This window comes from Diabrotica virgifera, chromosome 4 (assembly GCF_917563875.1).
Source record: "Diabrotica virgifera virgifera chromosome 4, PGI_DIABVI_V3a".
Taxonomy (NCBI): Eukaryota; Metazoa; Arthropoda; class Insecta; order Coleoptera; family Chrysomelidae; genus Diabrotica; species Diabrotica virgifera.
The window spans coordinates 54460779-54485336 of NC_065446.1; the positions used below are offsets into that span (position 1 = coordinate 54460779).

The 24558-nt window shown below is 32.5% G+C and overlaps 1 protein-coding gene across 1 annotated transcript in view; it reads left to right on the top strand.

Moving 5' to 3' along the window:
• Positions 1-1035: 1035 nt before the first annotated feature.
• LOC114331887 (uncharacterized) overlaps positions 1036-24558 on the top strand; it is a 507499-nt gene continuing 483976 nt past the window's right edge. The window contains exon 1 of the mRNA XM_028281578.2: positions 1036-1243. The gene's annotated coding sequence lies outside the window, so the exon portion shown is untranslated. The remainder of the gene's footprint in view (positions 1244-24558) is intronic.

Here is a 24558-nt window from a genome sequence, read left to right on the forward strand (position 1 = left end):
CAAGACTTAATTATAGCAAATGACAGGGCCATCTATGTGGCCAACCATTGGAAATACAGAATTTAAAGTTGTTGGTGTTCCGGACACGGAAAGTAAGTAAGTAAGTATGTTTGTAACGTCTAAGTGGTTGTTTCTACTGTTTTATAATTTTTAATTATAATTCAAATAATCTTCCATCATCCGGAGTTGAACAACAGACCAACTTTTTTTATACGATGCACACACCTACAACTCGAAGTAGTGGTACTTTTTTATACCTTGACGTAAGTTAAAAAACTTTGTACTTAGATATCTTTTTACTCATTAGTTTAACTTTTTATTGTAACATTAGCATTAGCTCTGAAAATGACATATATGTGGAAAGCGCTTAGCTAAGGAAATTAAATATATTTACACACTTTAATATACTTTTTTCACTTTCTTCATTCATTCAATTGTGTACAAAATTTATCAGTTTTTCAACTAATAATTATAACATTCATTTTTAAAACACTTTTTTTTTGTAAAAGCTTACGTGGGATCTGTTATCAGTGTAATGTTGCTGTAATTGGTTATTTTTATTCACATGACCTCAAATATATAAATTTCATTGAATTTCTAAGTAAGCAAAAAACTTTATTTATAATGAAAATATAGATTTTATTATTTTCCGAGAGCAGCAAAGTCGTCTAGTTAGTGCACGAAGCGTATTCACTACCCATTTCCATGACATTTAAAAAAATAAACAACACACACAAACAACAATAAAGTTGGATTAAGCTGAAATATTGCCCCGGCTCCCGTAAAACTTCAATTCGGCTTTGAACGGGGTTGGACAATAAATAAAGCAGGCCTATGCAAAATGCATCCTCGTCGGTCACGTGATGACATTAACATTGTACCTTGACCTATTCGAGTGGGTCAGATGGAATGCGCGCGTCTTCTGAAATTCATCGTCGCGACGGACCTCACCAACAGCGCCGCATTGTAGAGCTAGTGTAACTGTTGCTTTCCCGTTTACAGGGGCAACCGCGAAACCTACAAGGGCTCCCAGGAACACGCAGGGCGCGAAAAGCTTATACACCGTGCGCAAATTTCGAATTAATACTTGAAGAGGATTACGTCTTTGGATTGTGCTAAATAAATTAGTGGTGTTGGTGAAAGTTTTGGAACATTTGTGTAGTGAAGAAGTGTTTTTAAAGGACTGTGATATTGAGTTAGGATGCTATATAAGCAATACAATGTTTATTTAGAGTATCCTTGAGTAAGTATTTCAAATATAATTTATGTATTATAACAGGGGTGGTCAAGATACCTGACGGTCCAAGCCATTTTTCAAAATTCGAAATTTTTCGCGAGCCGAAATTAAATTCGTTGAATTCAAAATTATGTAAAAAATGCATTAAAAAGTTTTTTACAGAAATTATGTTTATTGACAAGATATGTAGGTACATAGTTCAAAATATTTGTATTCAATTTATGTATACAGAGTGAGTTTTATGTATGGAAACACTCAATTATCTCGAAAACGGCTTGTACGATGTTTATAGGTTTTAGCAGGTAGGGGTTTCCTAATGCGGCCGATGTTATAAAGCTAATTACATTGTTGTCAAATCCGTTTTTCTGTAAATCTAACGAACTTTCTTGTTTCAAATAGAATACCCTGTATGTTTTTTGCGTTTAATCGTCCTTAATAAATACTGATTAATTATTTTTCATTTTATATTCCCTATTACTAAATGCCATAATTTCGAAATTATTGCTACATTTATTAATAAAAATTTCAACAAATTATAAAAATCATTTTTTCCTGCTCGGGTAGACATTATTTTGCGTTCTTTGGATCATTGGGAACAGAAAAAGTCTTCTGTAATTTTCCCTAAAGTTAATCGTTTTCGAGTAATAAACAATAATTTAAAACTGAAAAAAATCGAATAATGACGATTTTCAAGGTTCAAAAATACAAGTAAAAAATATAATTATTGAAATTATGAAGTAATTAAATTCAAGCTGAACTATTTTTTTAATAGCTTGCCATAATATTTTTGGCTAGTTTTATTCTAAAACATTGCTTGTTAATTGTTAATGAAGTGCATATGAGAGGATCGAGCTGCATTAACAACTAAAAAATAATGTTTTAAAATGAAACAAGCTAAAATTACTTATCGGTAACTGATAAAATAAGACTTGAACTTGAATTTCGGTACTTCAAAGTTTCAAAAATAATATTTTTGATTTGTGTTTTTGAACGTTGAAAATCGTCATTATTCGATTTTTTTTCAGTTTTAAATTGTTTATGTAACTCGGAAACTCGGAAACTCGGAAATGGGTAATTTTGGAGAAAAAATACAAAAGATCTATTTTGTTCACAATGATCCAAACAACCTAAAATAATGTTTACCAGGGCCGAAAAAATTGATTTTAATAATTTGTTTATCCTTCAGTTACTCGCGCCAAGTTTTTGTGATCGAATACTCGCGCACGGTGCAGAAGATCGGGTCCAAAATTATGGGTCAGCAATATCTAAAAAAAAAAAAATTTTTGCAAAATTGTGTGCGGGTATATTATTTAATAAATATAATCATATAATTTTGTAGATATGCGTTTGTGTCAACATTATATTACTTTGATAAAAAACAACTTTGTTCATCATCATCTACATACATTTCCTCGTCAGTCGATACTTCCTCAAATAATTTTAATAAACTTTCCTTCTGCTTCTAGTAATCCATATCTAAATATAAATAAACAAATATATAAACAATGAAAATAAGAGAAAGGTCTTAAATTAACTTACTAATTAAAACTATTGATGTCTGATTTAAACACAAAATATGTGCACAAATACTCACACATGGTGAAACATGTCTGTTGTACCGTGTTGCCTAATAATAAAAGTACAATACTCTTTTTTACACTACACGTGGACTTCACCCACAGTTGACTGGTGACTGAAGAGGTATATGCAGCAGCAATTCAAAATCTTCACTATAATCAGAGTTATAGGAAGTTATTTAGAGAGCCGGTCTCATACACCGTGTGCGAGTAACGGAGGGTTATTTTTTTTTTAAATAAATGTAGCAATAACTCCTAAATTATGGCATTTAGGTATAGGGTATATCACATAAAAATAATCAGTACTTCTTGAGGACTTCAAAACGCAAAAAATATACAGGGTGTTCCATTTGAAATAAGAAAGTTCATTAGATTTCCAGAAAAACGGAAACTCTGACAACAATGTAATTGCCACTATAATATCGGCCGCATTAGAAAACCCTTACCTACCAAAACCTATAAACATGTGCAAACCCTTTCCGAGATAATTAAGTGTTTCCATACATAAAATTCACTCTGTATATCAACACATTCATTTTGTTTATTTTGATCATTCTTTAAAATATTTAGTATATTGTACAGTCATGGAAAAATATGAAATATTTTAAAATTATTATTCCTTTTACCAAAATTATCTTTCCTGAAACGAAAATTTTATTTAGCACGTTTTAAGTGAATAATAATTAAAAGAATTAAACCCATTCTAAATGAATAATTTAAAAGAAAAATAAAAAATTGAAATTTTTTGAATATAATAATAATAACTTGATACTACCTAGGCGTACCTAGGTATTACTTAAAACGTCATATTTTAATGTCTTGTATATAAAACAAAACAATAAATATCGAGTACTCCCTATTCAATCATCGATTATTAATTGCTTGCAACGCTCTTGGAATGTTCTGAATTAAATATTTAATATACAGAGTGTTCCAATGAAAATTTGACCCCCTCCCCAGAAACTTAGATTTTTTCACAATTTAGAAAACATGTCAATTTATATTGGAAGGGAGACGAATTTTCAATAATAATTGCACAAGAGCTCTAAAATTATTGAATTTTTCCCGAGTGACACTTTGACAGTTTTAATTTGAAATTATGTTCAAAGTGTCACGAGGGCAACAATTCGATATAAATTTTAGAGATCTAGTGCAATTTGCTGCGATTATTTCATGAATAAAACTGTTCAAAACCCAAATTTATTGTAATTTATTTATGTAAGTACTAATTAGTACAATTAAACACACAGTTGTTATAAATATTTGACTGTTGAAAGTCATTACTTTTACAGCTTTGAAAACATTAATTGTCATTAATGTCACTGAATGTATTTTTTCGTAGCAACGAAGGGCATCTGACGTAATATACTTGACGACGGGATATTATCGAAAATTATCGGGTATCGTATCACAAGAGAGTGAGAATAAATTGAAAATAATGCGACAGTTTTTCGAAAATTTGTTGTCTGGCAACATACACGAGAGCCCGCAAGGCTCGAGTGGCTATTATACAACAAATTTCAGTAAAAATGAAGCATTATTTTCTTATTTGTTCTTACCCGTTGTCCTAGGTGAGCGACGAAAAACGACGCGACGCGATGCAATGCGTTGCGATACGATGCGACCAGTAATTCACGCGACGTGTGGCTTATGTAACGTCGCATCGCGTCGCTTTCCATCGCTCAAACTACGACAAACGTGACAATGTCAATTCATTCCTATTTTTAAATATGGGGAAGTATACGGCAGTGTTTCATCATTATTTATATTCGAAATTAAGAAAAATAATCCACGTTGGTTTAAAGAGCATTTTGGCTCATTACCAAGCACTTTCGATTATATTATTGCACCTGTTAAACCCAGTATTCAACTGTCAATAAGTAATTTTCAAAAACCGATTTCTATTGAGGAGAGGCTTTTACTGACTTTAAGGTATGTTAATGAGAAAATACTGGTACTATATAGTTACTATTAGTTTTTAATTATTTAATAAACTATTGCGTAGCATAATTTGAATTGACAAAAACAATGGGGTGTCACACTGCGTCGCGCGTCGTGTCTCGTCGCGACCAAAACAAGTTCGCACTTCGTCGCGTCTTGTCGTAGACTGATTAATCCGAAAACGTAGGCCACACACAAATACAACCATTACTTAATATTTTCGCGTCGCGTCGCATCGTGTCGCGTTGTCGCGATTGTCGTTCACCTAGGACAACGGGTTACTGTCGTGTGATATTCGTAAGATTATTTTTTAATACGTATATTATGGATATTTTCTTAAATGTGACAGTTGTCAAAACTAGGAAACTGGTTGCCATATAAACAGAAACAATCTACTTAAAAAAATTCTATCGGTAATTTTCTACAGTAGATAATTCTCAGTAGTAATAACCCAAGGACATTGATAATTGTTCGAAAAAAATTTATAACAGATTTCGAAAGCTTGTTGCTTGGAAACAGACCGACGCCGTAGGCGGAGGTCTGTTGCCTGTAAGCAACAAGCTTGAGAAAGTTGTTAAAAAATTTTTGAGCATTTATCAATGTTCGAGGGTTATTCGGATAGAAAATTTTTTGCTGGTTATGAAAAAAAAAATACAGAGCAGAAACAATTTATTTAAATGTGCAATTAACAAAGGAACAATTAGAAAAATTTATTTATTTTACTTTCATTTCCTTATAATACTTTTCTTGTAAAAGCTTACTTGTTAGGTTCCACATGGTTTTGACAGTAGCTTCTTTAAACTCTGTACCATCTTTTCTTCTCATGTTCACAGCCCAATCCTTTAAAATCGACGCCAATTCTTCCACCGTCCGATTTCCATCTAATTCATATTTTCTATCATTGCAAAAGTCCATAAACGCTTTCCATACAAATTTTTTACTGTAAACAGTATTCTTTGGTATATTTGATTCGATAATTTCATTAATATTCTCATCAGTATTACAACCAAATCGTGACAGTTTGAAATATTGAATATTTGAAATGTCAAAATCGAAATGAAACGAAATGTAGGTATCCATAGCTACATGATTGAGTGAAAACAGCCCATGGGATCTGTTTTCAGTATAATGTTGATTTTATTGGTTGTATTCAATCAGATGACCACAAATTAATTGATTTCATTGGATTTCTAATTGAGCAAAAAATTTTCAGTATAATTTTAATCTGATTAGACAGAATTAAACACGTAATCAAATATCTTACTATACGATTGGAAGTTAAAATCATCAAAAATAATTAATTTAATTTTTATTTCTGTAGCATTCTATTTTCCAGAATCTCCTATGAATGAAATAATCATGCAAAATTATGCCATCAAATGTAACCCCCTACTGCCCTGCATCAACCCCCAGTTTTTGAAGTATAATAATAATATCGTATGTCATTTTTGCCGGGGAGAACCTTTCGGACAGTTCCGGCGCCATTTAACCCTGTTTTAAGTAACTAGTGCCGATGTACACTAGCCCAGGGGGACCGACGCACAGTGGTCCTTTCTGACGATCTATGGTTGCAAAAGTATTACACCACAATTAGTCGGAGAGATAGAAGCGGATTTTGTGCGTGATAAGTAATATGGAAAACTATACGGGAATATGCTGAATTAGTTGTGTACATGACTTTCCCCAACGGCCGGAAACCAGAGTGGGGGACGAGGGTAGTTATAAGGGGTCAAGGTCGCGGTTTTTATTATTTTTTTTGTGACGCTCATGATCGAGATGCACCAAAATTTGGAAATAAGTAGGTAATGACGTAACTAAGTAAAATCTCCAGGGGTGGAACGCTGCGTGGCCGACAAAGGGATGGGGGTAGGGGTGAATATAAGAAATATAAAGGTTTTTTTTGCGACGTTCGTGACTGAGATAGTGCACCAAAATTTGGTAATAAGTAGACCATGACATAACTAAGTAAAATCCCCAGAGCCGGAAACCAGAGTGGGGGACGAGGGTAGTTATAAGGAGTCAAAGTCACGGTTTTTATTATTTTTTTTGTGACGCTCATGATCGAGAAAGAAAAGTAGGTCATGACGTAAGTAAGTACAATCTCCAGGGGCGGAACGTTGCGTGCCGACAAAGGGATGGGGGCAGGGGTGAATATAAAAATTATAAGGGATTTTTGTGACGTTCGTGATCGAGATAGTGAACCAAAATTTGGGAGTACGTAGATCATGACGTAACTAAGCAAAATCTCCAGGGGTGGAAACCAGAGTTGGGGATGAGGGTAGTTTTAAGGGACCAAAGTCACAGTTTGTATTACTTTTTTTGTGACGCATCACAACATTTGCCCGCCACGTAGCGATCCGCCTCTAGAGAATTTACTTAGTAATGTCATGATCTACTTATTCCCAAATTTTGGTGCACTATCTCCATCATTAGCGTCACAAAAAAATAATAAAAACCGCGACTTTGACCCCTTATAATTACTCTCGTCCGCCACTCTGGTTTCCGGCCGTTGGGGAAAGTCATGTACACAATTAATTCAATATATCCCCGTATAGTTTTTCGATATTACTTATCACGCACAAAATCCGCTCCCAGCTCTTAGACTAAATATAAGGGACTGAAAATTAGTATTCAGGTAAAATATTGTTGTATAATGTAAAATACAAGAACCTACAAAAATTTAAAAAAATATAGAAAGAGCACGTTCGAGCACACAAGAGTAACTTTTTCTGAGAGATAAATAAATAAAGTAACAATAAAAAAATAGTTTAGCAACAATCCCGAACAATCCCAAAAGTTCTACTCTATTAAAATATTTACAAATTCTTATTTTAGTGCTAATCTATCATCATCTTTACAATCAAATATTTTTTTATCAACAAAGGTACAACTATTGTTTTATAATTATTGTAAATATACCTGTTCGCTCGACTTCCATTTCAAAAAAATATTAAAATAACAGTTTTAGGTACACTTAAATTCACTTTGAAAGGGCGCGGGCGCTGGTAAATTGCCTGAAACTACTGAGCGTAAGTTCGGTAAAGAAGTACAACTTTCGGTTTTAATTGTTCACTTCGAGGTGGAAGTTGAGTTCTAAGAACGATTTATTTTGTTTACCTGGTTATCTAGGTATTCAATGAGTGTCATTTGAACCAATTATTTAAAGATGAATTTTATACCTTTTGCAAGCATAGATTATGAAAAAGGACCACCATGCGACGGCTTTACGTGCTCTCCGAGGCACGGTGAGACGGCTCGTGTCATTATTGGAAATGAAAATGGTTTGTCTTTGGCAGGACTCGAACCCACGTGCACTGGCGTATGAGGCCTGGCGTATGAGGCCAGCGATTATGCTGTTACTCCACGGCCGCTCAGTTTTTCTTTAGGCGCGATAGGGAGTGAATTTTTATTATTCTGCGCGCATGCGCATAGAGACAGTACTTGTATCAGTCCAAAAAAGGTGTGGAAAAATATATTAGTGTTTTTAGTAAATAAATTTATTATAATTTTTGTGTCTTTGGATTTGCCTTCCTCGGGAGTAAGGTAATACGTATTATTAAAACATTTTTTCCACCTACCTCTGCCGAAAGTATACTTTTCCGGACCTGATTGTAGGGAGCAAAGTTGTACTTTTCCTCCCTAGCGAGGAAACGTAAAAGTGACGTCATGGTATTTCATTTATGAAATATAACTTATTGACGCTCTGTACAATATCTATTTTCTATTACGAAGTATCTATACATTTTAACGTTTATTTATAAAACACCCTGTATTTTTAAGAATGGTATAAAACAGTAAATTGTTATTTTGATTTAACAATGTTTACATTAATAATTTGACTCACATATTATTGACAGTTGACAGCTATATTGTACCTACTTGTTAGTTTTAGTTCTAATAAATTTTGTTGGTTAGTTACATAAATAAATTAAGTAAAAATTAAAAAATGACTTGTTATTTGAGGAAGGTGGAAAAACCATATGTATAACATGGGAGTAAAGTGCCTTTTCCTCCCTTGAATAATTACTGCCCTCCGCTATGCGTCGGGCAGTAAACTTCATTCTCGGGAGAAAAAGTAACACTTTCCTCCCTTGTTATACAAATAGCTATTGTTTAATACATCATTCACTTCGTCTATTTGTTACCGTGGTTTGTCACAATGTCCGAGAAACCGTCAAAACAATGGCTTCGTAGCCTCATTGGTACAGCATTCGACTACGGATCGAGAGGTCCCGGGTTCAAATGCGGACAATTGCTGTCTTTTTTAAATTTTTGGATATTTGGAAAGTGGTAAGTAACTCTTAAAATCAGTTTAATATTTAATAAAATAAAAATAAACTGTTAAGATGATCGGTACGTATTTTCGGCTGCAATGCAATTCAAATGGGGATCCATTTTTTTCGAATCCTGAGAAAACTAATCAGTATTTTTAAAAAATTTAAACGCAGAATGAAAGATTACGTTATTAGCGAGGGCCGAAAGTCCCTGAGAACTTTTATAATGTTTATTTTAATAAGTTACAGGGGTGAAAAACTAAGAGAAAATTTAGTGTGGTTTTTAATTTCAAATATATCATTCAAAATAAACTTTTTACTTATTCTAAGGGACTTTCGGCCCTCGGTAATAATTTAGTCTTTCATTCTGCGTTTAAATTTTTCAAAAATATTTATTGGTTTTTTCATGATTCGAAAAAATAAACACAATGCCGTGGTAATATTTTCCAAATCTATATTTGTCTTACAACGCACTCAGCCGAATATAATATTGTCAGCATATATTGTCAGTCAGACACTGACAATCAGTGACAATTTTAAATATTTGACGTTGCATCGGGAATATGTTGAGTTATTGATTAAATATTATTGAAATATAGTGTATTTGATAAATAATTGATTTAAGACGTAAACTTAATAAAAAGTTATTTATTGTGTATTATTTGTGGAAGATCCAAGCAGAGAATACATCAGGATAATATATTCTGTGATCCAAGTGTTTTGTTGTTAAAGATATTCAAAATTGTAAGCGTTCCATAACAATATATTTTTAAAAAATCACTTTAACACTTTTCCTCTTTTCTCGATTGAGTATTAGTCTTTGTTGTACAAATAAATTATTACAATCACTGAATACATAGTTAGTGAAAAAATTATCACATTTATTAACTGAACTAATAATTTCCAATTATAAAAATAGCAGTTATCCAAGAACATTCAAAACCCATCTCTTGAAATTAATAATGACATTTTCAAGTAGAATGACATTCTAGTAATGTTTACATATCCATACCAGTGTGAATTTTACTACGCGTAATTTGCCGTGTAAAGACAGAAAAATAGGGATACACGAAAATATTTGCAAATTATGTACCCATAGCCTTAAAAGTATTTTATTTCGCTGAAATCATATAATAGAAGTACAACTTCTTACGTGCTCTAAGCATAAGCAAAGCAGTGAGTATAGCAATATATCAAGCGGTGGAAGTCGCAACTACAAAACATCTAAAGAAAGCTATAATATTTTCTGATTCGCTCAATGCAATAACCAATATTAAAACATGTAACATATCTGCTTCAGCAGATATAAGGGCCCTAAAAACAAAGAAACATATCTTCAGCCAATGAGAATGGTACCAAAATTCTCCTTTCCTGGATACCTGGACACTCTAATATATTTGGTAACACCCAGCCTGACATACCGGCAAAAATAGGAAGAGACCTGAATGTACCCATGGAAGTACAACTGAATTCCCAGGATGCCCTATCAGTCATCAGAGGAAAAATTAAAAAAGAGTACCAAGAAAAATGGAAATCTTTAGTCCAGAAGAAGACTTCGCAATACAAAACAATTCAAGACTTCTTTCCTACAAAACCTTGGTATTCAAATTTTCCATATAGAAATAGAAGACACACTACCACCATCATTAGAATGCGCACAGGCCATTGTTTAACAAAACAACATCTGTATAAAATGAATATAATAGATAATCCTTTTTGTGAATGTGGTCGTCTCGAGGATCTAAACCACATCTTTTTTGAATGCCCGATTAATGTGATTCCTAATTTTGATATATACACAAAATTTATTTCCATGAACTTCAAAACACCGCTCTCTATATACAATATTCTAAGTTCCTTAACGGAAGAATCAGTCAATGCAATTTTGCGTTTTCTTGCAATTAACCAAATAAGCTTATAAACTGCAATGCGTTTTCTAGCAATTAACAAAATAAGCTTACAAATTGCAAGGGTTAACTGTTTATATGTATCCGTGTTATATTATGTTGCTATTTGTCATTTAATTTATGTTTTAATTTTTAATCATACTTAACCTGACCCAATTAATCTCATTTAATTATAATCATCACACCTCATCAAAAGCTTCCTTACAAGAACATAGTCAGCGATTTTGGTATGGCTTAGAGCCAGACTACGTCAAGATCGCTTATAAATCGTGCTGGTAATCGCCTTGCAGCGAAACCAAAAACAAAACAGAAGAAGAAGAACTTCTTACGTGCGTACAAAGTACACACACATTCATTTTTTAATTAGCATGTGTAGTCGGGTGACACATCATTTGCAAGTTATTTTTCTTTCTCTACATGACCCTGTATTTTTTTTTAATCTGCGGAATAACTTTAGAGATAATTTTAGATTTAAATAATTTATAATGAATTTGTCCAGTAGTATCACTTGCTACCATACTGTCAACATGTGAACAAGTCGAATCAGAGCTCAGATAGTACCTAGAGCATATTGCATGGAATATTTTGAACATCCGTATTTAACTTCGCATATTTAATCTATGTTTTCTTGACGGATTACTTTTTAAGGGTTTTTACCCATATATTTTTACAATATTGTATTTTGGTGGTTAGGTCACCTAAGCACTGATGATTGGTCATCCAATCGAAAACTAGTTCTGTGATGTATCCCTTTTTAGGAATTTGTAAATATATACCTTTTATAAAGAATTTTATTCGTGTTTTGTATTATACAGGGTGTCCCAGACTAATTTACCCACGCTATATCTCTTAAACGAATAGAGATTTTCGAATGGGACAAAAGGTGATATATTCTATTTGTAATACACTTTAATATGGCGTACAAAAAAATCATCTCCTAAATAATCATCCCTTAGTTACAACCCCTAACTTTAATTTTTTTAATAGAACTCTATATATTTTTTTATAGTTTTCGATGTGGTCTTTTATCGTCTATTCAACACATTTTTTGAAAATAAAATCGGTTCGTAAATAACCTAGAAACTATCAGTTTATTTTTGTTAAATTGTGTGTCCCAGACTAATTTTTCCAGGCTATATTTCTTAAACGAATAGAGATTTTTGAATGGCACAAAAAGTGTTCTATTCTACTTGTAATACATTTTAATATGGCGTAGAAAAAAATCGTTCGCTAAATATTCATCCCTTAGTTACAACCCCTAACTTTAATTTTTTTAATAGCACCCTGTATATTTTTTTATAGCTTTCGATGTGGGCTTCTATCGTCTATTCAACACATTTTTTGAAAATAAAATCGGTTTGTAAATAACCAAGAAAATATCAGTTTAGTTTTGTTAATTATGTGTCCCAGACTAAATTATCAATAGTCCTGTCGCCAGGGGGTACAACGGCCTCCTGTATTCAGATGGACTTACCCAAGTTTTTATTATGTATTTTGGCCCGTAGAACACGAATTTTTTGGGTAACAGTTGATCCGGATGTCGATAAGATTGTTATAAACAAAGAAGTTGAGGAATTACATAACAGCGATTTCTCGTAAAACAAAACATGTTTTTGTATTTTTTGGGCCATTCTAACCAAAAAATGTTCCTACAAGTTTTTTCGTAGGATGCATAGTTTTCGAGATAACCGCGGTTGAACTTTCAAAAAATCGAAAAATTGCAATTTTTGAACCCGAATAACTTTTGATTAAAAAATAAAATAGCAATTCTGCTTACCGCATTTGAAAGCTCAAGTCAAATTCTATCGGTTTCGAATATATACATTGCCAAATATTTATGTGTTTATTGCTAAAAGAAGCTATAAACACATAGTGTTTCCCGTGCCTAATACATGCGTTTACATGCATGCTACGTAGAAATAGCCTCGCTTGCACTTGTACCTACTCTACCTACTCGTTCGATTTTAAATGAGAAATCATTGAAAACATCACTCCAGCACTAGGTGTTTATAATTGTGTTTAACAATAAAATAATAAATTTTTAGCAATGCAAATAACTAAAACCGATATACTTTGACTTGAACTTTCAAATGCGGTAAGCAGAATTGCTATTTTATTTTTTAATCAAAAGTTATTCGGGTACAAAAATTGCAATTTTTCGATTTTTTGAAAGTTCCACCGCGTTTATCTCGAAAACTATGCATCCTACGAAAAAATTTGTAGAAACACTTTTTGGTTAGAATGGCCCAAAAAACACAAAAACATGTTTTGTTTTGCGAGAAATCGCTGTTTTGTAATTCCTCAACTTCTTTGTTTATAACAATCTTATCGACATCCGGATCAACTGTTACCAAAAAAATTCATGTTCTACGGGTCAAAATACATAAAAAAACTTGGGTAAGTCCATCTGAATACAGGAGGCCGTTGTACCACCCCTGGCGACAGGACTCATAAACGAATAAAGATTTTCGAATGGGACAAAAACTGATCTATTCCGTTTGTAATACACTTTCATATGGCGCAGAAAAAATTCATCCCCTAAATATTCATCCCTAACTTACAGGGGGGTATTTAAAAAAATAAAATTAGGGGTTGTAACTAAGGGACGAATATTTAGGGGATATTTTTTTCTACGCCATATTAAAGTGTATTACAAATGTAATAGATTAGTTTTTGTCCCATTCGAAAATCTCTATTCGTTTATGAAATATAGCCTTGATAATTTAGCCTGGGACACATAATTAACAAAACTAAACTGATATTTTTTTGGTTATTTACGAACCGATTTTATTTTCAAAAAATGTGTTGAATAGACGATAGAAGACCACATCGAAAACTATAAAAAAATATACAGGGTGCTATAAAAAAATTAAAGTTAGGGGTTGTAACTAAGGGATGAATATTTAGGGGATGATTTTTTCTACGCCGTATTAAAGTGTATTACAAGTAGAATAGAACACTTTTTGTCCCGTTCGAAAATCTCTATTTGCTTAAGAGATATAGCGTGGATAATTTAGTCTGGGACACCCTGTATGGTATACAGCCAACTACAGGAAAACTTTTTCCTTGTGGATTTTTGAGTCGTATTATACATTTTTATGCATTTTTTATACAAAGTTTTTTCATCTTATTTTCATTAATTTCAATTTCATAATTCCTTTGAAAACTCTTTAAAATTTTGCGAGTAAAATTGATGAAAGCACTTTTCAGTAAATTACTTAGATGCTGGTTTGTTATTATTGATAGCTGTTTAAGTTTCACGAAGTTTCAAGTGGAATTAAATAATGATTCACGTTTAAGTACGTTGTTTCGAATATGGAAATAATTACACAAGCAGTTCTTTTTACTTCGGGATACTCAAATATTCAGTAATCGGTCTCGACTTTAATTGAAGAGTTTGATCTTCTTGCATCTCTATCAATTTTAATTCTCCAGATGTTTTTTGGATCATTATTATGTTGAAAATAAAAACCCACCTTGAATTATGTTGATTTCAAACAAATTCAGAAATAAAAGATAAAGATAATGGGTGGAATGCATAAAACGTAGTAGGTGCTAGTGATGTAACGAATGTCATTTTTTTAACATTCGCGAATACGAATGCGAATGCGAATATCTGCTACCGACATTCGCGAATGCGGATGCGAATGCGAATATTCAGTTTTTATTATTATTTGTTTCAATTTTTGTAATGTTTCCTAAATTTATAATGAAAAGTTAATTGATATTTAGTGTAAATCAATCTGAATCTTAAGCTTTATTACATAATACCAAATAATAAAAAAAAGTGAAGGCTGATCATGTGATTAGGATACAAGGTTAACTTCTATCTATTATCTATCTATTGCCCTTCATTTGTCCAAAGTTGAACGTATGCCTCCCTCTTATTTTTCCACTCTTCTTGGTTCAGTGCTAATGCTATCGATCTGGTCCCTGCGTATCTTTTTAGGTCATTCGACCATCTCGTCTGTGGTCTGCCCCTTTCTCTTTTGTAGTCGCAAGGTATCCAGTGAGTTATCGCTTCATTCCACCTTGTGTCTCTTTGTCTGCTGTTGTGTCCTGCATATTTCCATTTGAGAGTAGCTGCATGTTTGAGGTTAAGTTACCTTTTCTTAATAAAAAATGATGAGAAGTGGATAGATTTTGATTTTATTAACCTAATATTATCTTAAAATTATTTTTTTTTCTGGTTTTCATATTCGCAAAACATTCGCACAAATTTCGCGAATGCGGATGCGAATGCGAATATGCAAAAACATGCGAATATTCGCGAATGCGAATGCGAATACGAATATTCGTTACATCACTAGTAGGTGCTATTGCTTCAGCAAATAGTATCTAATTTGTAGTATTTTCTTTTACATAAAAGTAGGTGCTTTGTTGAGAAGACCGTACTACACAACCGAAGTACCTGCTACCAACCTGAAGGATCTACTACTAAACGTAGCACTAGTTAGTGCCCTATTGTTTGTTAATATTCTTGAAAATTATCAAATTTTATTTGATAAAATAATGATCCCAAAAATTAAAAATGAAAAAGAAGCTGCTTTGAATAAATTTACTGCTGCCTTTAATGAATTAATCGAAAAAATCTAGATTCAAACAGATTTTGAAGAACAGATTTTCAACAACATGAAAACAAAGGTTAAAAACAGTGTTGACCTAAAAAAACTGGAAACAAAAAAAATCGTACTAACTGACTGGCAAAGAAAATTCTATGAGTTATGGAACATTGGAGAAAATCCAGTCTTGCACAGGGTACCAGGTGCTTGTCAAGCCGGTGTAAAAGAGGAGATTGGGGTTTCATCACAAAAAAAAATAATGATGAAAACGTTCTTTTTAGTTCCAATTCTGGTTACCAAAAACTAACAGGCAGAGCTCCCAAATATCCTAGTGCGAAAGAAGGAGTCGCTGATTGAACTACAGAAGATCTGCTTACGAAAACAAATTGAAGCAGCCGAAGCTCAAATTTCTTGTGCTCGAGCTCAACAGTCTTCGGCATAATCAAAACGCGTGGACATGTCGATTTTTAAAATAATTATAGTATATTATAGCATTAATGTTTCGACTTTTACGCGATCCCTCTTCGGTGACAGTCATAACTTTGATTTTTTTAAATGGGAAAGTAGGTACATCATGTGACACCTCATTTAAAAGCTTTTGAAATACTGATTACAAAAATTTATAATACTTGTGCAAAATACTTGTGCAAAATTTCAGTCCACTGATTTTTATATGCATTCATTTTTTTAATCCTGAGAAAACTAATAAGAATTTTGGAAAATGTTACACGCAGAATGAAAGATTACATTACTACCGAGGGCCGAAAGTCCCCTAAAAACTTCTATACCTATTGTTTATTTAAATAAGTTACAGGGGTGAAAATGAAGAGAAAATTTAGTATGATTTTTAATTTCAAATATATCATTCAAAAGAAACTTTTTTGTATATTCTAAGGGACTTTTGGCCCTTGGTAATAATAAAATCTTTCATTCTGCGTTTAAATTTTTTTAAAATACTAAATTAGTTTTCTCAGGATTTGAAAAAAATGAATATATTTAAAAAGCATTTGAGCGAAATTTTGCCCAAGTATTATACATTTTTGTAATCAGTATTTCAGAAGCTTTTAAATGGGGTGTCACAAGATGTACTTTCCCATTTAAAAATCAAATTTATGACTGTCACCTGAAGAGGGATTGCGTAAAGGTCGAAACATTGATGCTGTAATATACTATGATATATTATTTTAAAAATTGACCTCTCCGAGCGTTATGCTTATATACTAAAAATAAATGAGTTAATATGGGGGGTAATACTTATTCCAGCGCACTGTATGAATAAAACTGCATGATTCATGATAATTACCTAAATATTTTACGATAAATATCGTCATTGTATCTTCTTCCTGGTTTGTAGATTTTTCTACGACGAACATTCATAAATGCTGCAATTTTTTAACAAAAAACACATACGCCGAAGTCGTTCATCCACCAACTTCACCTAAACTGAAGCAAATTCTACTAAACTAGCAAATACTTCAAAAGCGTAGTACATCCTTCTATGTATTTGGTAAATAGAAGGAGATGCTACGAAGGAAAGCAAATGCTTTGTAAGTGTAGCAAGTTCTTCAAAAATGTAGTACGTACTCGAAGCATTAGCAGGTACTACGTTTTATGCATTCCACCCATTATTTAAGATATTTCAACTAGTAAAACCTACCTATATTGGAATTCGGTCAATATTCCTTCTAGATTTTTTATATACTCGTTGAATTTTTCTTGTTTAATATTGGAACAATCTTTTTTAATTCGAGGGAAATAACAGAATGTTTAATGTTTAATGAACTTTTGAAAGAGTTGTAAACTAAATATACACTGTAAAATAATACAATTGTAAATTCAGTGTTTCTAAATAATACATGACATCAGTCATATACAATAGGTAATTTATTCAGTCATCGTTTAATTCTGAATAGCTTATTTCCTTTTCTTTAGAAATGCAGTTATTGGATCAAATAAATCTACAAATCGGAGTACGGTCCTGACAATGATAATATACATCACGTTGTAAACCGCTGCGATATTTATCAGTTTTTAAATGATAAAAACACAGTTTAAAATTATTTTGTTAGTTCCTCCACATTGTTATAGTGGAAACACCATGTAAACCCCGCAAACCTGACGTGAGTACCAAAAACCAAATCTATTATATTTATATTAATAATAATATAACCTATAAAATATCCAAGAAATATAAATAGGACCAGTTTTGGGCCAAGATCCACACCGGTTTTTGAACCGGCGACAGGGCCGGCCTTGCAACGTCTCCAAAATTAATCAAACATGACTTCGAATAACACCATGAACACTACACAAACTACATCTCACATCTCATATTCCAGTGTTGTTAACACGTTTAAACAACCAACAAAAGACGAAGCCATAGTTCTTTCTAGTATTGAAGGAACCAAAGTTCAAGAGTACATCATAGCCGTCGGTTCAATAGTTGGTCCACGTAACGTATCTTTCGCTTCCAGAATAGCCAATAATAGAATATGTATATATCTCTCTTCTAAAAATATGGTTGATTCATTGCTGCATTCCCACAAATACGTCAATATAAAAGAAACTCAAGTAGAAATAAGAAGACTTATCACTCCAGCTCAAAGACTGATAATATCAAACGCTGGTCCTTCTGTTCCAACCACGTTAATTGAACAAGAACTACGTAAAATGGGTATAAGCGCCGTCTCTAAAATGACTTTTCTTAGGGTAGGAATGCCTGAAAGCGAATACAGCCATGTCTTGAGTTTTAGAAGGCAAACATTTATCACACCTTTAGAAAATATTTCCATTCCCGATTCTTTCATGATCTCTCATGATAATACCACTTACAGACTATACCTTTCTATAGAAGGATTCAACTGTTCAAAATGCAAGACTATTGGTCACCAGGAAACAGAATGTCCTGACAATGCTAATACAATCACTTTTAATGCAACCACTTCTAATACAACCAATCTTGACTCAACCAATTCTAATCCACCCACTTCTAATACAACAAATCCTGACCCAACCAATTCTAATCCAACCACTTCTAAAGCTCTTCCAGAAACCTCCCAAAACACTCAATATATAACAAATCTACCTTATAACCAAACAGAACAAGAACCTTCTGACAAAGCCTTAATATCCACCTCTAACGATCACCCAGCATCTTCCCAAAATATATTAGATCAGATCCCAGACGTACAGGTCTCTAATAACCAATTAGAATCTACCATAGAAACTGACGACATGTCAAGACCTACAAATAATACAAATGAAACAAACACTTTAAAAATAACAACATCATCAACTTCCAACAAGATCAGCAATCTTACTCCATTAGAAATAACACAACCTAAAATTATTCCAAACGTCACAAAACATCCAAAAAGGCTCATCTCATCGTCTCCAGAAATCAACGAAAATACCACACAGACCGATTCTCATATCTTCACTTCTCCAGTAACAAGGAAATCAAAGAAAAAAACAAAAACGTCTAAAAGAAATTCTCGAGATGAACTTTTACTTTCCCTAGAGACAATTAAAGACAAAATCGCAAACAGATCACCACCATTTGTCCTTAACTTCGACGAAATATGTGACTTTCTCGAAAACACATTAAACGCAAAACATCCCGAAATAACCTCAAAAAACTATTCGAACGAAACAGCCGAATTAATTCAGATCCTTAATTTTGTTCACGCTTATACCCACAATTCAAAATTAAAAAATAATATAACTCGATTAAGAAAGAAACTAAGCCCCAATAATTTCTCTTCCACAGAAGAGACCGATGAAACACATTCTCAGTCAGAACTCGAAAAAGTCTAATCTAACCCCTATATATTACAGTGGAATATCAATGGGTTCTACACCCATTTAGAACAATTAAAACTTCTAATAAACGAAACATGCCCTAAGATCTTATGTCTTCAAGAAACCCATTTTAAGCAATACAATATTAATCTTCAAAACTACCAATGTTTTCCAAAAAATAGAATAGCACAACAGGCAAGTGGCGGAGTAGCCATACTTGTAAGAACAGACCTAGAAGCTAAGCCAATCACATTAAGAGTGTCCTCAATTTCAAAAAGAAAGAAGATCCCATAGAATCACAGACGATGACCTCAAGACAATCCTCACCAAAAAAGTTTCATCAGTGTTAACATATTTAAAAGACATCAAATTGTATAATATTAAATTAAATTGTATTATATATTTAATGTAATACTTTGTATTGTCATATCCACTAATAACCCTGCGCGGTTGATGTGGTTTTGTGTTTTAAATAAAAAAAAAAAAAAAAAATCTACAAATCGATTTTATAAGTTGTAGTTAAATATCTATCTAACAATTGAAAAGAAACGAATGTCATTTCGAAGTTCTTCATATTTTAATTTCTCAAGGAACCTTTTGACGTTCTTAGTGATTTTTGAAGTGAATCAAAATTAATTGTGAAATTTGAGAGTCATCCCTTAAAAGTTCAATAATGCCGACTTTTTTACACAAGAGTGCCAGAGAACCACCAGTCGCAGTGTTTACAATTTTATTAAGAGGCACATCAAAAGTTTTCATTGTGGAATCTTCTTCTTCTTTTTCTTCTTCTGCCTATTTATATCCATTCCTGGACAAAGGCATACCCATGAGTTCTCCACTGTTCTCTGTTTTGTGCTATTTCTTGCCAGTGTCTCCCCACATTTGCTTTGATGTCGTGTAGCCATCGTTTTTGTAGTCTTTCTCAATTACGATTGTGTTCGCGTTGTCTCTAATGTACAATGTTTCCCGCAAGGGCGGATCCAGGACAGATTTTCGGGAGGGGCCATGAACTGTTTTTTGAGAGGGGTACCGGAGGGTCTGGGAAAAATTTTTAAAAATGAGGGTTATAATAGTGAGTTTTAAGGCACTTTTAACAGACTTTTGAGTGCCATAAATACATTCCAAACTTATAGTTATTAAAGTACTATTAAAGTCAGGACACATTTCTTCGGATCTAAGTGCCGTTCTTTCAACAAGTTGAATACTATTTTTCCAGTGCTTCACCTGTCAGGCCTTGTTCTTCCCCTCTTTCTGATTTTCACTAATTATTTTTATGTTCTCATAAGCGTCAATGTAGCATGCATGTCAAGGCAACTTGACAAAGTTTTCATGAATGTTGTTATTGTGTATGTATCTCACATTTAGAGAAAGCTGTTCCACGTGGGATCCGTCGGTCATTTCGTCAAACAAGACAGAGTAATAATTTGCACTTTGAACCTGATTCATTGTTCAATTATTTCTTCACCACAACATGTTACATGTTATCATTGATTTTGACTGGTGCTACTAATGTATGTTGCTCGGGAAGATGCAGTGGATATGTGTTGTTTGAGTCTTATCTCCTGATGCGATTTTAAACCTTAACAATTCCCCAAATTGTTAGGTCCAGCATCTTCGTCCAGAAGCAGAAGGCTATCATCACGATAGCCTCTTAGAGGAATATTTTGTCGACTTAAGAACACTATAGACTCTACTATTAGTCGTAGTGTTTCTCTATTTTCTTGTACCTATTTAGACCTCTGAGAGTATATCTGGTTAATAACTGACTTTTGCAGGTTGCGATAACATGATAGAAAATCCAGCCCAACCTGAACGCACTCCATGTGGTATGATGTTTTTTCATGGGTTTGTATGGCTCCGTCTTTGACGATGAGTTTGGCTAAACATGTTAAAGGTTTCGGGACAAGACTTTGAGCTGTCATCCCTTTGATTGTGACCATGTTTTTCGTTAGAAAAATAAAAGGCAATCTTGATAAACAATCTTTTGACTGTGCGAAAGTACCAATAAACTCCTTTGTTCTAAGTGCTGGTGACTCAAGTAACGCTTCATTTCTTTTCTATGCGTATACAGAATATGGAAATTGATACGATTTTGATGGCTGTCAAGGTCGTTCTAAAAATTGGCACTTTGTAAAATTATCAACATTTTGATTTGCAAAACATCCTATGTCATTCTTGAAGCTTTCGTTACTGCTTTTGTTCAATTCTAGTCCAGACAACATATTTATCTCCTATTTTGTACCTATACATGTGTTTGAAACTAAAAGCATTTAAATTTAAACATTTAAACATCTAAACATTTAAATTTATATTTTTTAAATTCTCGGAGGGGGCCATGGCCCCCATGGCCCCCTCCCTGGATCCGCCCTTGGTTTCCCGTCTACCTGTCGTTACTTTGCCGAGCTACGTGTAATGCCCAGTTCCATTTTACTTGAGCAATTCTTCTTTTATAAGATTGTTTGCTTCTGTGTGAAGGTTGGAGCTGGATTTTGTTGACTCCAGATGAAGTCTGTAGGCCTTAAATGTTGACCATGTTAATGTCTTGAATTAGCTGTTTTGTTGATTAAAGCAGCTGAAGTTGTCGGTTTATTCCTACATGTTTTTCATCGTCGATTATGTATATTAAGGACTAAATCCCTCCCAAAAGAGGAAACAGTAATTTCTTAGTTTAAGAGATTGTAGTTGAAATAAATTATTTTTTCCGGGAAACTTGAACTTTAAAATAGAAATTTTATAAAAATGTGTTCCTACCATTTTGATAAGACTAACAGATTTGGAAGGGGAGTTTTCAACTAAGAAATGAAGAGAGACAGAGAAGTAGAGGAAATTAATAATAAGTCTGTGATTAAATTGGTTGTCTGTTGAACACGGGAAAGGTAAAGATAGAATATTTAGCTTATTAAAATGAAAGAGTAAGAGGGCGCCAACTGTTTTTGGAAGAAAAAATATTAAAATGAAACACCAGGTTAAGAAATAAAAAAAATCAAAAGAAATTCAAATAAAATAATTAGGCATTTATATTAAGAAAGATATAACGCTAATAAATTTGCAAACCATAATTCGAAGAAAAAAAAATAATGTGTGTGTACTTTGTACGCACGTAAGAAGTTATACTTCTATTATAATATAATCTATCTTCATATTATGATTTCAAAAAAAATCAATATACCTATCTACTTTAAACGGTTTTTTGTATTTAAATATTAAATTAATTTTGAAAAGAACAAAAAGAATACCAAAAATTTATAAAAAAAAAGGATATGACTTTGTCCGGATTTGAACAGGGGACCTCTCGATCCCTAGGAGGATACTCTACCGATCATCTACCACCATTTTTGTATTCAGTCGATCATTTCTCGGACATAATTACAATCACGGTGACAGATACATTAATTGAAAAAAAAAACATTTTCAATAATATTTATTAGGAGGAAGACAAATCAACAGACATAAAAATTATAATAAATATATTTACTAAAAACACTAATAATATATTGTTTTCACGAACACCTTATTTGCGCTACATAACTTAAAAGGATCGGTACGTTTTTTCGGCTGCAATGCTATTCAAATGAGGATTAATTTTTTTCGAATCCTGAGAAAACTAATAAGTATTTTAAAAAAAATTTAAACGCAGAATGAAAGATTGCGGTATTAGCGAGGGTCGAAAGTCACTGAGAACTTCTATAATGTTTATTTTAATAAGTTACAGGGGTGAAAAACTAAGAGAAAATTTAGTGTTATTTTTAATTTCAAATATCTCATTCAAAATAAACTTATTTTATTCTAAGGGACTTTCGGCCCTCGGTAATAATTTAGTTTTTCATTCTGCGTTTAAATTTTTCAAAAATATTTATTGGTTTTTTCAGGATTCGAAAAAAATGAGCACAATGTCCGTGGTAATTTTCCAAATCTATCTTTGTCATACAACGCAATCAGTCGAATAGAATATTGTCAGTCAGACACTGACAATCAGTGACAATTTTAAATAATTATTTGACATGAATCGGGAATATTTTGAATTGTTGATTAAATAATATTGATATATGGGGTGAGGCAGATAACTGGCCTATTAGAAATATCTCGAGAACTAAAGGCAACAAAATCATGAAAATTGGAATAAAGGGGTTTTGAAGGATGATCTAATAAATGAAAATATTTTCATCTCTTTGCAACTTCCGGTTATACCGGAAGTTCCTTATAACTTCGTTTTTTTTAAATGGGACACCCTGTATATTTTTACATTTATGGATTCTCTTCGAAGTCTTCTTTCTTAAAATATGACGTTTTGTAATATTATACAGGGTATTTTAAAAGATAATTACGTTTTTTTAATAATTTCGTAGCAATATTCACACCCTGTAGAATTGTAGTAGTTTGACATCTAAAACTCTACTTACGTTCAAATGATTTTTAATATACTCTACTATTGTTAAGAATCATTAGTATAGCTAAATTTTTAATTTTAGTATACAGGGTTGGTCGAAACTCGGAATGAGTATTTTCTGAGTTTTCTTAAATAGAACACCCTGTATTTTTATATTGTAGTGAATTGGTATTTTATGGTACTTTTTTATTTCTTAAGCATTCCCTATACCTAACTGCTTGAATTTGTGAGTTATTGGTGATTCAAACTAAACATTAATTGCAACAGAAAATACGTAAAATTTTATTAGGTTGGCCGTGAAAATACTCAATCCCAAATAATTTTACAGAAATAAATACATATTAATCCAGACTGGTCATTAAAATTACCAATAATGGTTTAGGTTTAGCTATCAAAATACCTACGTAGTTAAGTTTGTTGGTGCGATTAACAATTAAGCACAAATTAAAGCAGTTAGGTATAGGGAATGCTTAAGAAATAAAAAAGTACCATAAAATATCATTTCATTACAATACTAAAATACAGGGTGTTCCATTTAAGAAAACTCAGAAAATACTCATTCCGAGTTTCGACCAACCCTGTATACTAAAATTAAAAATTTAGCTATACTAATGACTCTTAACAATAGTAGAGTATATTAAAAATTATTTGAACGTAAGTAGAGTTTTAGATGTCAAACTACTACAATTCTACAGGGTGTTAATTTTGCTACGAAATTAATAAAAAAAATTAATTATCTTTTAAAATACCCTGTATAATATTACAAAATCTCATATTTTAAGAAAGAAGACATCGAAGAGAATCCAAAAATGTGAAAATATACAGGGTGTCCTATTTAAAAAAAACGAAGTTATAAGCAACTTCCGGTATAA